The following is a 14,959-nucleotide window of genomic DNA, read 5'->3' as shown; positions in this document are numbered from 1 at the left end:
AAATATCGTGTTCAATTTATTTTATATTTTGGCTCAGTTCCCGCTTTTCAACAACATATAACTAAGTGGAAAGAACTCAATATGCTCAACCCTCCGGCCTATGGAGGGTGGTGGAGGTGCTCTGCCACTGAAGTAAACATCACTCGTTAAATAACAGGTTTTAGAAATTACTGTATTAACTAGGTCAAATCTCTGAGGCCATCTATTTGGGCTTGAGCTTGAGCGATAACTAATCGGGCAAGCTACATATTTGGCTCGTCGGTCAAAAATAATTTTATTCGTAAGTCAAATATATAAAAAAAAAAAAAAGATTATTGAATATGTATAAAGTAATGTATATTATACACCAATATACAAAAAAATTATATTTTGCTGCCTATTACTTTTGATAGAAGCTATACTATGTAGTTTTACTTAGCTAATCCATCCAATGGCAGACATCCTATCACAAGCCCATGAGCCCAAACATGGTTTAGTGGTTGTTAACTTCCTATAGCTACCATTTACATAATTACTTCGTTGTATTCGTGTTAATCTATTCATGAATACAGTAACGAAATTCGCCTAAAAATAGAGAAATTCAACTGTTTAATAACAGAAAGAGGATCTAGCGTGTATCACTCCTAATTTAACTCAATAAAATTAATTCTACATAAATTTTACTGCTAGTGTGTTGTATTCCATGTATTCACGCGACAATATTTATAAATACATTAAAGTAATCAAGAAATATGGCGTATACTGTTCTATTCAATTCGACTGTATACATTGAATTCAATTCACATATATTTATTATTCACTATTATACATTCTATTTCAATTCGACTGTATTCAAATAACCAAAAATCACAAACAAGGTGATATTTGGTTGTATTTAAAGAATACAGATCTTCGGAATACATAAATACAGGAAAAAATTAATGTATTTATACAAAAAATATAATGTATTGAGTGTATTTATACATAATACAATGTATTTATATCCTTGTATGTGACTAAATAGCAAAGAGAAAAGAAAGTAGAGACGGCGGAATCCAAATCGAAGTTGTGGCTTTCGAGAAGAAAGGGCTTCGGGTTCGGAAGCAAAAGTGATTTCATAGAATGTGTTGACGAGTGCTTCTCTTTGTGGATCGGCGGTGAGGTTTGCTTGATTTTCCATCTTTTTCTGTTGTTGCTTCTTAATATTTCTCTCCTTCTACTTCTACTAGGAGTATTAGTATGTATTACTTCTCCTTTTTCTCAACATTAAAAACGTTAATATAAATAAATGGTTGTTACGACTCTACTTCAGATTTTCAAAAGCTCAATCTGTAACCATGGCAAGATCTATTTGTCTACTCCCTCTTTGCTTCAGATCTATTCTCTTCGGAAAATCCACCATCGCGTCAAAAAATGGCTGCTACAATGGCTGCCTTAATGGAAAGGGGAGAGATATTTGAGGGAGAAAAGAGAGGATTGAGAATCTTGCTGAGAAGAGAGAGAGAGAGCATAACTGGCATATTTCACGCCTCAATGGTAGGGTATAAAATAAATACTCCATCCATTTCAATTTATGTGAACTCATCTGACTGGCACGGAGTTTAAGAAAAGAGAGAAGACTTTGAACTTATGGTGTAAAATGAGGCACATTTATTTTGTGTGGCTATAAATCATTACATAAATGCAAATTTTTTCCAAATATAGAAAGGGGTCATTCTTTTTGGCACGAACTAAAAAGGAAATAGGTTTACATAAATTGAAACGGAAAGAGTACCTATTTTTCTATATAAAAAAAAAGTAGCTATAAGTAATAATATTTTAAAATTATTTTAATTTATAATAAATAAAGTGTAATAATTTGCTATACGAGATAAAATTTCTATTGAAATTCTTGGTGTCACCAGAATAGTTTTATTAATCGCCTAGAAGAATAGCTTTCATTTTGGTTGATAGACAAGATAAGGAAAATCCAAATGAACCAAACTCTAATTTTACATTTATAAATTTAGTCAAGAATGAGAAATGTGGATTATTCTCTTTTTTTCAAACAATATAAGGAAATTAGTTGTGTCACGACCCAAATTCTCTCTCTGTGAGATGTCGTGACGGCACTTAGTCTTTACGACTAGGTAAGCCTAACATTTGCGAAATAATAAAATGAAAACATAAAATTTAATAACTAACTACAACAGATAATTTAACAACTGATATAAGTGTCGCTCGGCATATATAATAACCACTCTCGAATATGCACAAACTCTCCCAAGACTCGAAACACCGTAAGTCACATGCTTCTAAGACTTTATCTAACTCTTCAATACATTAGTACTAGAAGAAGTAACAGAGGAACAATATAAGAAGGGATAGAAGGGGACTCCGAGACCTGCCGATGCGGGAAGATGTACCTTAAAGTCTCCGGAACAATAGCAACTATGCAACTAAAAGCGAGGCTGGTATGAGGTACCTGGATTTGCACATAAAAATATATGCAGAAGAGTAGCATGAGTACACCACAACGGTACCCAGTAAGTGCCAAGCCTAACCTTGGTCGAGTAGTGACGAGATCATGTCAGGGCCCTACATGTATAAATATAATGAAATAAGACAGAATGAAATATCACAGTAAAATAAATACGAAAATCTAACAGGAATAGAATCAATGAAAGACAACAGCTCAGAACACGGTGATAACAATAGGGGATCTCCCGAGATACCTTCTCGTAGTCCCAAAAGTAAATGTGCAGGGGGATCTCCCGGAATACCTTTATGTAGTCCCAAAGTAAATATGCATGGGGATCTCCCGGGATACTATCCTGTAGTCCCAAAATAAATATGCAGGGGGATCTCCCAGAAAACCGTTCCGTAGTCCCAAAGTAAATACACAGCTCAAACAATGAAAATAATAGCTATAATACGAAATCCTACAGTTTAGACTAAGTACAAGTCACGGAAAAAGCAGGAAATCCACTAAGAATGCTGCACAGAATTCAGATAAGCATTTAAGACACGTAGGCATATTATTCTAGGCTAAACAGGATAATTACACATGCTAGTATAACTCAATTAAAATGAAATAGTTATTTACTCAATGAAAAATGGAGTTTTATAACAAATAGCACGTGTACGCACTCATCACTTCACGTACACTTTGCTTACATATCACAACAGTACCAAATCCTATGGGGAGTTCCCCCACACAAGGTTAGGCTAGCCACTTACCTCAAACCAAGCTCAATTAATCGATAATAATGTCTTTTCCACAAATATCCGACTCCGAATATTCCAAATCCATCCAAAAGTAATTACATATCATAAATACAACTATAATAGACTAATCTAATCAAGGAAATCAAGACTTTAATAAGAAATTCAAAAATCACCCTAAAAAGCCTCCCCGGTCCCACGTCTCGGAAAAGGGTAAAAGTCACAAAATATGAACACCCATTCACTCACGAGTTCACTCGTACCAAAATTATCAAATCCGATATTAAAATCTCAATCAAAACCCAAAATCTTAGTTGAAGAACTTCTAACCCTTTTCCCCAAATTTCTCGCCCAAATTCCTTAATTTAAAGATGAAACCAACTATAGATTAATGGAATACAACCAAAAACGAGCTAAGAATCATTACCCCAAAGTTCTCTCTGAAAAATCTTTGAATTATAGCCTTAATCCGAGTTCTCAATCGCACCTGCGATGCCATATCTACGGAATTTCCCTCGCAACTGTGGAAATGACTTAAAGGGCTGGGTTCGCATCTGCGATGAAGGGGCCGCACCTGCGAGTGCGCGCCTGTGGAACCTGGTCCGCTTATGCGGTCTCTCTTCGCACCTGCGCTCCTTAGGCGCATCTGCGGGCATCGCAGATACGGAATATTACCTCACAACTGAGACCTTTGAGCTCCCATACAACTCTGCTTCTACGCTACACCTTCTGCATGTGCGATCCCGCACCAACGGTCTCCTCACCGCAGGTGTGAAAACACCAAAAACTAGAAAACTTTAGCAATTGCATAAGTCCAAATTTCAATCCGTTAAGCATCCGAAACATACCCGAGGCCCCCAGGACCTCAACCAAATATACCAACAAGTCCTAAAATACCATATGAACTTAGTTGAGCCCTCATAATACGTCAAAAAACAACAAAAATATGAATCTCCCTCCATTCCAAACTTAATAAACTTGAAACTTCAAATTTCTACCACTGATGCCAAAACCTATCTAATCATGTCTGATTGACCTTAAGTTTTGCACACGTCATAAATGACACCACGAACCTACTCCAACTTTCGTAAATCCAATCCGACCCTGATATCAAAAAGTCCACTACCGGTCGAAATCTCCAAAAATTCGACTAACGCCATTTCAAGCCTAAATCAGCTACAGACCTCCAAAACACAATCCGAACGCGCCCTTAAGTCCAAAATCACCCAACGGAGCTAACGGAACTCCATTCTGGAGTCGTCTTTACGTAGTTGCGACTACGGTCAAAATCCTAAAACTTAAGCTTCAGTTTTAGGGATTAAATGTCCCAAAACACTTCGAAACCAAAAATAAAATCTCCCGGCAAGTCACATAAGGAGAAATAGATATGGAGGAAGCAGAAAATAGGGGATCGAGGCTATTACTCTCAAAACAATCGGCCGGGTCGTTACATCCTCCCCCTCTTCAAACAACCGTTCGTCCTCGAACGAGCATAGAGATATACCTGAAGTGGTGAAAAGATGAGGATAACGGCTGCGCATATCCTGCTCGGTCTCCCAAGTCGCCTCCTCGACCGGCTGACCCCTCCACTGAACCTTCACTGAAGCATTATTCTTTGACCTAAACTTTTGAACCTATCTATCCAAAATAGCCATCGGCTCCTCAGCATAAGATAGATCCTTGTCCAACTGGAGTAAGCTGAAATCCAACACATGAGACAGATCACTGTGATACTTTCAGAGCATAGAAACATGGAATACCGGATGAACTCCTGCTAGACTAGGAGGTAAGGAAAGCTCATAAGCAACTTCCCCAACTCGTCGCAACACCTCAAATGGACCAATGAACCTTGGGCTCAGCCTGCCCTTCTTTTTGAACCTTATAATGCCATTCATAGGCAAAATCCGGAGCAAGATCCGCTTTCCAACCATGAATGCCACGTCGCGAACCTTCCGATCCGTATAACTCTTCTGTATGGACTGGGATGTGCGATGTCTATTCTGAATCACCTTAACCTTTTCTAAGGCATCCCAAACCAAGTCTGTACCAAATAATCTAGCCTTGCCTGGCTCGAACAAACCCACTAGAGACCGAGGCCGCCTACCATACAGAGCCTCATACGGTGCCATCTGAATGTTGGACTGATAAATGTTATTGTAGGCAAACTCCGCAAGTGGCAAGAATTGATCCCTAGAACCTCCAAACTCCATCACGCACGCACGGAGCATATCCTTTAGAATCTAAATAATGCGCTAGGACTGTCTGTCCATCTGAGGGTGAAATGTTGTGTTCAGTTCAACCTGAGTACCTAAATCATGTTGCACGGCCCTCCAAAACCGTGATATAAACTGTGTACTATAGTCAGAGATGATAGATACCGGCACGCCATAAAGCCTGAAAATCTTGCGGATATAAACTCGAGCCAGCTGCTCTGAAGAATAGGTAGTTATCACAGGAATGAAATGAGCTGACTTGGTCAGCCTGTCCACAATCATCCAAACTGCATCAAAATTCTGCTGAGTCCATAGGAGTCCAACAACAAAATCCATAGTGATCCGCTCCAATTTCCACTCCGGAATCTCTAACTTCTGAAACAATCCACCCGGTCGCTGATGTTCATACTTCACCTGTTGGTAATTTAGACATTGGGCTACATATTCCACTATGTCCTTTTTTATTCTATGCCACCAATACTGCTTTCTCAAGTCCTAATACATCTTCGTGGCACCTAGATGAGTGGAATACCGCGATCTATGAGCCTCCTGAAGAATCAATTCACGCAATCCGTCTACATTGGGCACACATAGCCTGCCCTGCATCCTCAATGCACCATCATCACCAATAGTGACCTCTTTAGCATCAGGGTGTTAAACCGTGTCCGTAATGACAAGCATATGAGGGTCATTATACTGACGCTTCCTGATATGATCATAAAGAGAAGACAGGGAGACCACACAAGCCAAAACTCGACTCGGCTAAGAAATATCCAATCTAACAAATTGGTTGGCCAAGGCCTGAACATACAATGCCAAGGGCCTCTCTGCTGCTCGCAAATATGCTAAGATCCTCAAACTCTCCGCCCTGCGACTCAAGGCATCGGCCACCACATTGGCCTTCTCGGGATGGTACAAAATAGTGATATCATAATCTTTATGAAGCTCTAACCACCTCCGCTGACACAAGTTGAGATCTTTCTTCTTGAACAGATGTTGTAAACTTGGGTGATTAGTGTAGATCTCACAAGGGACACGGTACAAATAGTGCTGCCAAATCTTCAAGTCATGAAACAATAGCTGATAACTTTAGGTTGTGGACATGATAGTTCTTTTTATCCTACGGTCCTACATCAACACCGTGTCGAGACCAATCTACGAAGCATCACAATAAATAGTATAAGACCCCGAATCTGTAGGCAATACCAATACTGGAGTTGTAGTCAAGGCTGTCTTGAGCTTTTGAAAGCTCTCCTTACACTCATCTGTCCACCTGAACGGAGAACCCTTCTGGGTCAGCCTGCTCATAGGTGCTGCAATAGATAAGAATCCCTCAATAAATCGATGGTAATACCCCGCCAAACTAAGAAAACTCTAGATTTCCGTAGCTGAGGACGGTCTGGGACAACTCTATATTGCTTCTACCTTCTTTGGATCCACTTTGATCCCCTCACTCAACACTACTTGACCCAAAAATGCCACGGAATCTAACTAGAACTTACATTTTGAGAACTTTGCATATAATTTCTTCTCTCAAGGTCTGAAGCATAGTCCTCAGGTGTTGCTCATGATCCTCCTGACTCCAGGAGTACACCGGAATGTTGTTAATAAGAACAATGACGAAAGAGTCAAGATAGGGCCGAAATACATTGTGCATCAAATGCATAAATGTTGCTGGGGCGTTGGTCGGCCCAAATGACATCACAAAGAACTAGTAATGACCATACCGAGTCCTGAAGCAGTTTTTGAAAAATCTGGCTCCTGAATCTTCAACTAATGATAATAAGAACATAAGTCCATCTTGGAAAACACTCTGGCACCTTGTAACTGATCAAATAAGTCATCAATAAGAGGCAAAGGATATATGTTCTTCACTGTAACTTTTTTCAACTAGCGATAATCAATGCACATACGCATAGAACCATCATTTTTCTTCACAAACAAGACAGGAGCACCCCAAGGTGACACACTGGACCGAATGAAGCCCTTATCAAGCAATTACTGTAGATATTCCTTCAACTCCTTCAACTTAGGAGGAGCCATACGATATGAAAAAATAGAGATGGGCTGAGTGCCCGACAACGAATTATTGCCAAAGTCCATATCTTTGTCGGGTGGCATGCCCGGAAGATCAGTTGGAAATACATCAGCGAAATCTCTCACTACTGGAGTTGACTCAACTGTAGGGGTATCAATACTGACATCTCTCACATAAGCTAGATATGTGTCACACTCCTTCTCAATCATTCGTTGAGATTTAAGAAATGAAATAACTCTATTGGGAGTGTAATCTAAAGTACCCCTTCACTCTAATCGCAGTAAGCCTAGTATAGCCAACGTCATGATCTTGGTGTGACAATCAAGAATAGCATAATGGGGCGACAACCAGTCCATGCCCAAGATAATATCAAAATCTACCATACTGAGTAGTAATAAATCGGCTCTGGTCTCAAAAACCACCAATAACAATCAAACAAGACCAATACACACGGTCAATAATAATAGAATCTCCCATGGGTGTAGACATATGAACATAAGAACTCATAGAATCACGGGATATGCCCAAATACGGAGCAAAATAAGATGGCACATAGGAATAACTAGAGCCTGGATCAAATAAAACTGACACATCTTTATGACAGACCGGAACAATATCTGTAATGACAGTCGAAAGCAACTATCTCTGTACGAGTAGGAAGGGCATAGTATATGTCCTGGCCTCACCCTCTAGGGAAACCTCTGTGGAGGTGCACCCTTCCTAAGTCTAGGGCAATTTCTCACCATATGGCAAGTTTCGCCACACTCAAAGTAAGCCCTCGGAGGGCGTGGCTACTATGGCCAGGTTTGCTGGAATGATCGCTGAAAGAACCCGGTGCAGAAGGCATACTAGATGATGGCGATGCATAACAAGGATCTTGGGGCCTAGGAGTAGCCGAAATGCCACTGGCTGCTGGAAGTGCTGAATGAACATGGTGACTCACATATCCCCTTCCATGTCGAACTGCAGTTGGGGCACGAGCACCATAATAAGAGCTAGTATCTCGAGACCTCTTGGCCTCCTCTCCTCTCTCTCCTGAGCAAGCATTCCCTCCACTATCCTAGCAATACTCACAACTTGCTAATACGAGATATCGATCTCTAACTCCCGAGCCATGCTAATACTGATACTGTGATGGAGTCACTCAATAAATTGTCAGACCCTCTCTCGAACTGTAGCAACCAAGGCTGGTGCATGTCTAGCCAAATCACTGAAATGAACTACATACTTTGACACGGTCATAGCACCCTAGCGCAACTGCTCAAAATCAGCGCACCATGCATCTTTGAGGCTCTGGGGAACATACTCCCTCAAAAACATATCCGAGAATTGAGTCCATGTAAGTGAAGCTGCCTCAGCCGGACTGTTAACTCATAAGCACGCCACCACTGATAGGCTGCTCTTCTAAGCTGGAATGCTGTGAAAAAAGCCCCACTCGACTCCGTTATGCCCATAGTATGGAGGATACGGTGGCACTCCTCAAGAAAACCCTGAGCATCCTCTGTCGCTAAACTACTAAAAGTAGGAGGGTGGTACTTCTTGTACCTCTCGAGCCTACGCTGCTCCTCCTCAGAAACTGTCGCCCTACCCTCGAGCTGAACTGGGGCTACAAGTGGCAGTGGTATAACCTCTAGAATCTGATCGGTCTGGACCCACTGCTCTGGGATGCGGGCGGCATAAGTCTATGCTCCTCCCCTAGCCTGAGATGTGGCAAGACTAAGGGGAATCAACCCTGCCTGAGCTAGAGTACTGAACATGCTCATGAATTGTGCAAGGGTCTCCTGAAGAGCTGGTACAGTAGTAGTAGGCGTCTCAGGTGCCTCCGCTCCAACTGGAGGTACTGGTGGCTCCTCTATGACAGTTTGTGCAGGTGCACTGGCTGCACCACATGGACGTCTTCGGCCTCTACCTCGGTCCCGACCTCTGGAGGCTCTAGTAGGGGCGTGGGTGCCTGGTCATCTCCAGTTGTACGTGTCCTCACCATCTATGAGAGAATAAAAGATAGAAGTTTAGAACTTCAAAGTCAACAAATTTCGCACGACAAGGAATCAAAAGAAGTGAAAGTTTCCTAACATTTCCATAGCCTCCCGAAGATAAATACGGACATTTCTGCACCGATCCGCAAGACTCCACTAAACTTACTTGTGACTCACATCACCTATAAACCTAGAGCTCTAATACAAACTTGTCACGACCCAAATCCTTCCTTCGTGAGATGTCATAACGGCACCTAGTCTCTACGACCAGGTAAGCCTAAGATTTGCGGAATAATGAAACAAAAACATAAAATTTAACAACTAACTACAACATATAATTTAACAACTGATATAAGTGACGCTTGGTATATACAATAACCACTCTCGATATGCACAAACTCTCCAAAGACCCGAAACACCGTAAGTCACAAGTTTCTAAGACTTTATCTAACTATTCTATACATTAGTACTAGAAGAAGTAACAGAGGATTATGTTACATTAGTACTAGAAGAAGTAATAGAGGAAAAACATAAGAACAGATAGAAGGGGACTCCAAGGTCTGCGGACGTGGGCATATGTACCTTGAAGTCTCCGGAACAGCAGCAACTATGCAACTAAAAGCGAGGCTAGCAGGAGGTACCTAGATCTGCATACGAAAATATGTGCAGAAGAGTAGCATGACTACATCACAATAGTACTCAGTAAGTGACAAGCCTAACCTCGGTCGAGTAGTGACGAGGTCAGGCCAGGGCCCTACTGGTGTGTATGTGTGTGTCTATATATATATATATATGCCGAAATAGAATATCGCAGTAAAGTACAAGACTGAAATTTAATTAGAAGGAATCACATAAGGATAACAGTACAGTACATGGAAATAACAATAGGGGATCTCCCAAGATACCGTCTCGTAGTCCCAAACGTAAATATACAGGGGGATCTCTCGGAATACCGTTCCATAGTCCCACAGTAAATATGCAGGGGATCTCCCAGGATACCATCTTGTAGTCCCAAGTAAATATGCAGAGGGATCTCCCGGGATACTGTCCCGTAATCCCAAAATAAATATACATGGTGGATCTCCCGGAATATTATTTCGTAGTCTCAAAGTAAATACACAGCTCAAACAATAAAAATAACAGCTATAACACGAAATCTATAGTTTAGACTAAGTACAAGTCAAGGAAAAAGAAGGAATTTCACTAAGCATGTTGCACTGAGTTCAGATAAGCATTTAAGACACGTAGATAAGTTATTCTAGGCTAAATAGGATAATTACACATGCTAGTATAACTCAATTAAAATGAAACAGTTATTTACTCAATAAAAACAGAGTTTTACAACAAATAGCCCGTGTACGCACCCATCACTTCACGTACACTTTGCTCAGATATCACAACAGTATCAAATTCTAAGGGGAGTTCCCCCACACAAGGTTAGGCTAGCCACTTACCTCAAACCAAGCTCAATCAATCGAGAATAATGCCTTTTCCATGAATATCCGACTTTGAATGACCCCAATCTAGCCAAAAGCAATTACATATCATAAATACAACAATAATAGACTAATTTAATTAAGAAAATCAAGACTTTAATAAAAAAATCAAAAATCGCCCTAAAAGGTCTCCCCGGGCCCACATCTCAGAATCAGGTAAAAGTCATAAAATATGAACACGCATCCTCTCACGAGTTCACTTGTACCAAAATTATCCCAATCTGATATCAAAATGTCAATCAAAACCTAAAATCTTAGTTGAAGAACTTCTAACCTTTTTCCCCAAATTTCCCATCCAAATTCCTTAATTTAATGATGAAAATGAAACTAACTATAGATTAATGGAATACAACCAAAAATGAGTCAAGAATCATTACCTCAAAGTTCTCTCTGAATTATCTCCTTAATCAGAGCTCTCAAAGTCCCAAAATTGAAAATGGGGAAAAACCCTCGAACTAGCACTTTTTCTACCTAGCGATTTCGCATCTGCGGGCCTATAATCGCACCTCCGACGCCGCACCTGCGAAATTTCCCTCGCTGGTGCGGAAATGACTTAAAGTGTTGGATTCGTATCTGCGATAAAGGGGCCGCACCTACGAGTGCGCGTTTGTGGAACCTGGTTCGCTTATGCGCTCTCTCTTCGCACCTGCGCTCCTTATGCGCATCTGCGGGCATCGCAGATACAAAATATTACCTCGCATATGCGACCCTTGATCTCCCATCCAACTCCGCTTCTGTGCTACACCTTTCGCATGTACGATCCCACACCTGCGGTCTCCCCACCGCAGGTGCGAAAACACCAGAAACCAGAGAACTTCAGCAATTGCATACGTCCAAATTTCAATCTGTTAAGCATCCAAAACACACCTGAGGTCCCCGGGACCTCAACTAAACATACTAACAAGTCCTAAAACACCATATATACAAACTTAGTCGAGCCCTCATAACACGTCAAACAACAATAAAAATACGAATCACCCTCCAATACAAACTTAATGAACTTGAAACTTTAAATTTCTATCATCGATGCCGAAACCTATCAAACCATGTCTGATTGACCTCAAATTTTTCACACAAATCATAAATGACACTACGAACCTATTCCAAATTTTGGAAATTCAATCCGACCCCGATATCAAAAAGTTCACTACCGGTCAAAATCTCCAAAAATTCAACTTTTGACATTTCAAGCCTAAATCAGCTGTAGTCCTCCAAAACACAATCCAGATACGCCCCTAAGTCCAAAATCACCCAACAGAGCTAACGGAACCAATGAAATTCCATTTTAGAGTCATCTTCATACAGTTCCGACTATGATCAAAATCCTAAAACTTAAGCTTCCGTTTTAGGGACTAAGTGTCTCAAAACACTCCGAAACCAAAAACAAAATCTCCTGGCAAGTCACATAGGCAGAAACAGATACGGGGGAAGCAAAAAATAAGAAATCAGGGCTATTACTCTCAAAACGACCGATCAGATCGTTACAATTTAGGTATAGATTAACTAGAAATTCTACCTCCTACGTGTCTCTACTTTTCTGTCAATATTCAATAGAGGTTCTTAAGCAAGAAATCATTCTTTAAGAAATACGAAGAAAAGAAAATGAATTAAGGGTATGAATTTTGTAAATCATTTTAAAATTATACAACTCAATTCTATCTTTTTCTTCTTCTTCCTTAGCTAACAGTCCGGATACATATATATGGCAAAAATCATATGTGGCCCTAAATTTATTTGGATTTTCTTTTAGACACCTTATTTAAGTCATGTTCCAATTGAATACTTCATCCAATTTAGATTTATACCATTTAAATACTTTTCGCTGACATGGCAAGATGAATGTAATACACCTATAATAGGCGATGTGTGATATATTAATTTAGGCATTTTAATATCTCTTCTCCTTCGTTCTATCTACCTATCACCATCCACCATCATTCTCCACCACCACTATCGTTGTCGCCACTATCTTCACTGAAAAAAACACCAATTGCACTTTAACCCCAAACCAATTCTCTTGCTCTCTCCCAGTTAAAAAAAGAAAAAGAAAAAGAAAAAAAGGAAATCAAAGTAGCTCATTGGAAAAGGAAAATCAGATCTGGGTTTCAAAAAAAATCGGCAAAACTCCATTTTTCCCGGCAAGGTTAACAAAAATCTAAAGGGAATTCATAGTTGGATCTCGAAGTAAAGAAGAAGAGCTGAGAGTCAATTTTCGAATGAATCTACCAAAACTTTATTATTCCATTTCCCGAATGGAGCCATCCACAGAATTACGGCCACCCATCAATTTTCGGCCACCTCCCAACAAACACCGCCATACCACCTACCATATGTCCTTACTAAATTCGATATTTTTCCATGTTATTCGCTAGTGTTATTGTACTATCTTTGTTTTTTTGCTGGTTGTCAAAAAAATATCTAATTGGTACAAATTTGGGTTGGTGTAAGTGTTCGATTGGAATATAGCTTAGATAAGAATGTCTAAAAGAAAAATCCAAAAAAGTTTAGGGGGCCGCATATATATGCTTTTGTGTGTGTATTTCCAATTCCATGCATATTATAAACCAAACTTCCCAGCTGGTTTAATTTTAAGTATAATTGGCGGAAATGCATAATTTGGCTCTCCCAGAAATGCTCGAAACAACTAGAGAAGCAATTGCCTGGATTTAAGTATACATTATTCAACTTCTTCAATGTATTTGCAGAAAGCTTTGCTAATCAAACAAAATATGGTAAATGTTTTATCTTATCGAACTCAAAGTCAGGTCTCTTTATATTAAATTCTATTTTGTGCACTTTTGATTTAATATGTAAACATTGTTAGTATGACAAGAATAGAATACTCTCTCTCTCTATATATATATATAGTTGTTTCTTTATCTATCTTTTGCATTCAGTGCCTGCAATGACCCCATTGATGCAATAATGCTCATATCAAAATGCAATTATATTATGTAGAGAAAATACAAAGTAAAGTACTGTTTAATTATTACATAAACAATGGTTCGTTAGTCTTTTTAATTAAACAACGAATTTGTTTTGGTTAGGTTTTAAGACATCAGAGAGGGGTTGTTTCAGCTGTGGAGGCAAGAGGCAGCTATACGAGTTATGTGAAAATGTGAAAGAAAACTTGTTTTTCGACTATTATCATCCCACTGAGCTGGCCTACCAACGATACGCTGAATTAATGTGGAATGGAACTCTAGATGTCATTGCACCTTATAACTTAAAATCCTTTTTTGAACTTTCAACATAAGGTGATGGTGGCATTGCTGGGATTGTTTTGTTAATTCCTACTATGGGAAGAATAAACATTGTGAAATTTGATGTTTTCCAATGTGCTTAATGTTTTGATTTAACTCTGGTAAGAGGTGTATTTATTCCAATTGAACTAGTATCTTACTGAAATTTAAATCGGGATTTGCCATTAGTGTATTTTGCTAGAATAAGTAGTTTCAAAGTTGTAGTTGGTGTTCAATTAATTCAAACACCAAAGATGTTCCCTGTAATGACAAGTTGTAAGAATCTCAAAAAGAAATATCCCAACATTGCTCTTGTTCAAATGGTGTTTCAAGTGCCAAGTTATATTTTGATTATAGTGTTCCGAAATTACTTTTTTTTTTTGGTTTTTCACTTGGTATTTGATACCTGCATTGGTACCCGACTATATCCAGATTCGCGCCGCTGAGGGCTTCATTTGAGGAGGAGCGCTCCCTACCAAGGATTTTTTCATACCCAGAACGTCTGATTAAAGGAAGAGCAGCTCATCCGCTGCACCACATACTTTGGTGGTTGTATTCCGGAGTCTTTGAGAGCCAGACAGGAAATGATAATCCCTACGGAAAGATAGTTGGCTGCCATTCTAGACACCGTCTTATTAGCCCATGAAAATTATCTAAACCGAGCGGATCAAACCTTTCTTCTTCCTGCTCAAGCAGATGCCGAACCTCATTATTTAGCGGCTCTCCGAAGTCAGAGAGATGGGTGGGGGCCTTTCTGATAGGCGGGACAAAGCGCTTTTAATGGTGATGAAAGAAGGGGAAATGCCTGTAC

General features: G+C 39.8%; 1 long non-coding RNA gene across 1 annotated transcript; it reads left to right on the top strand.

The window, feature by feature from the left end:
• Positions 1–12,713: 12,713 nt before the first annotated feature.
• On the top strand, positions 12,714–14,336 carry LOC142162624 (uncharacterized). The gene is made up of 2 exons (XR_012693846.1): positions 12,714–13,638; positions 13,954–14,336. It is a non-coding gene; the product is annotated as an uncharacterized LOC142162624 (long non-coding RNA).
• The last annotated feature ends 623 nt before the right edge of the window (positions 14,337–14,959 follow it).

The sequence above is a fragment of the Nicotiana tabacum genome, chromosome 8 (genome assembly GCF_000715075.1).
Source record: "Nicotiana tabacum cultivar K326 chromosome 8, ASM71507v2, whole genome shotgun sequence".
NCBI lineage: Eukaryota > Viridiplantae > Streptophyta > Magnoliopsida > Solanales > Solanaceae > Nicotiana > Nicotiana tabacum.
Note: the sequence above shows the minus strand (reverse complement) of the source record. Positions and strands in the feature narration are given on the sequence as shown.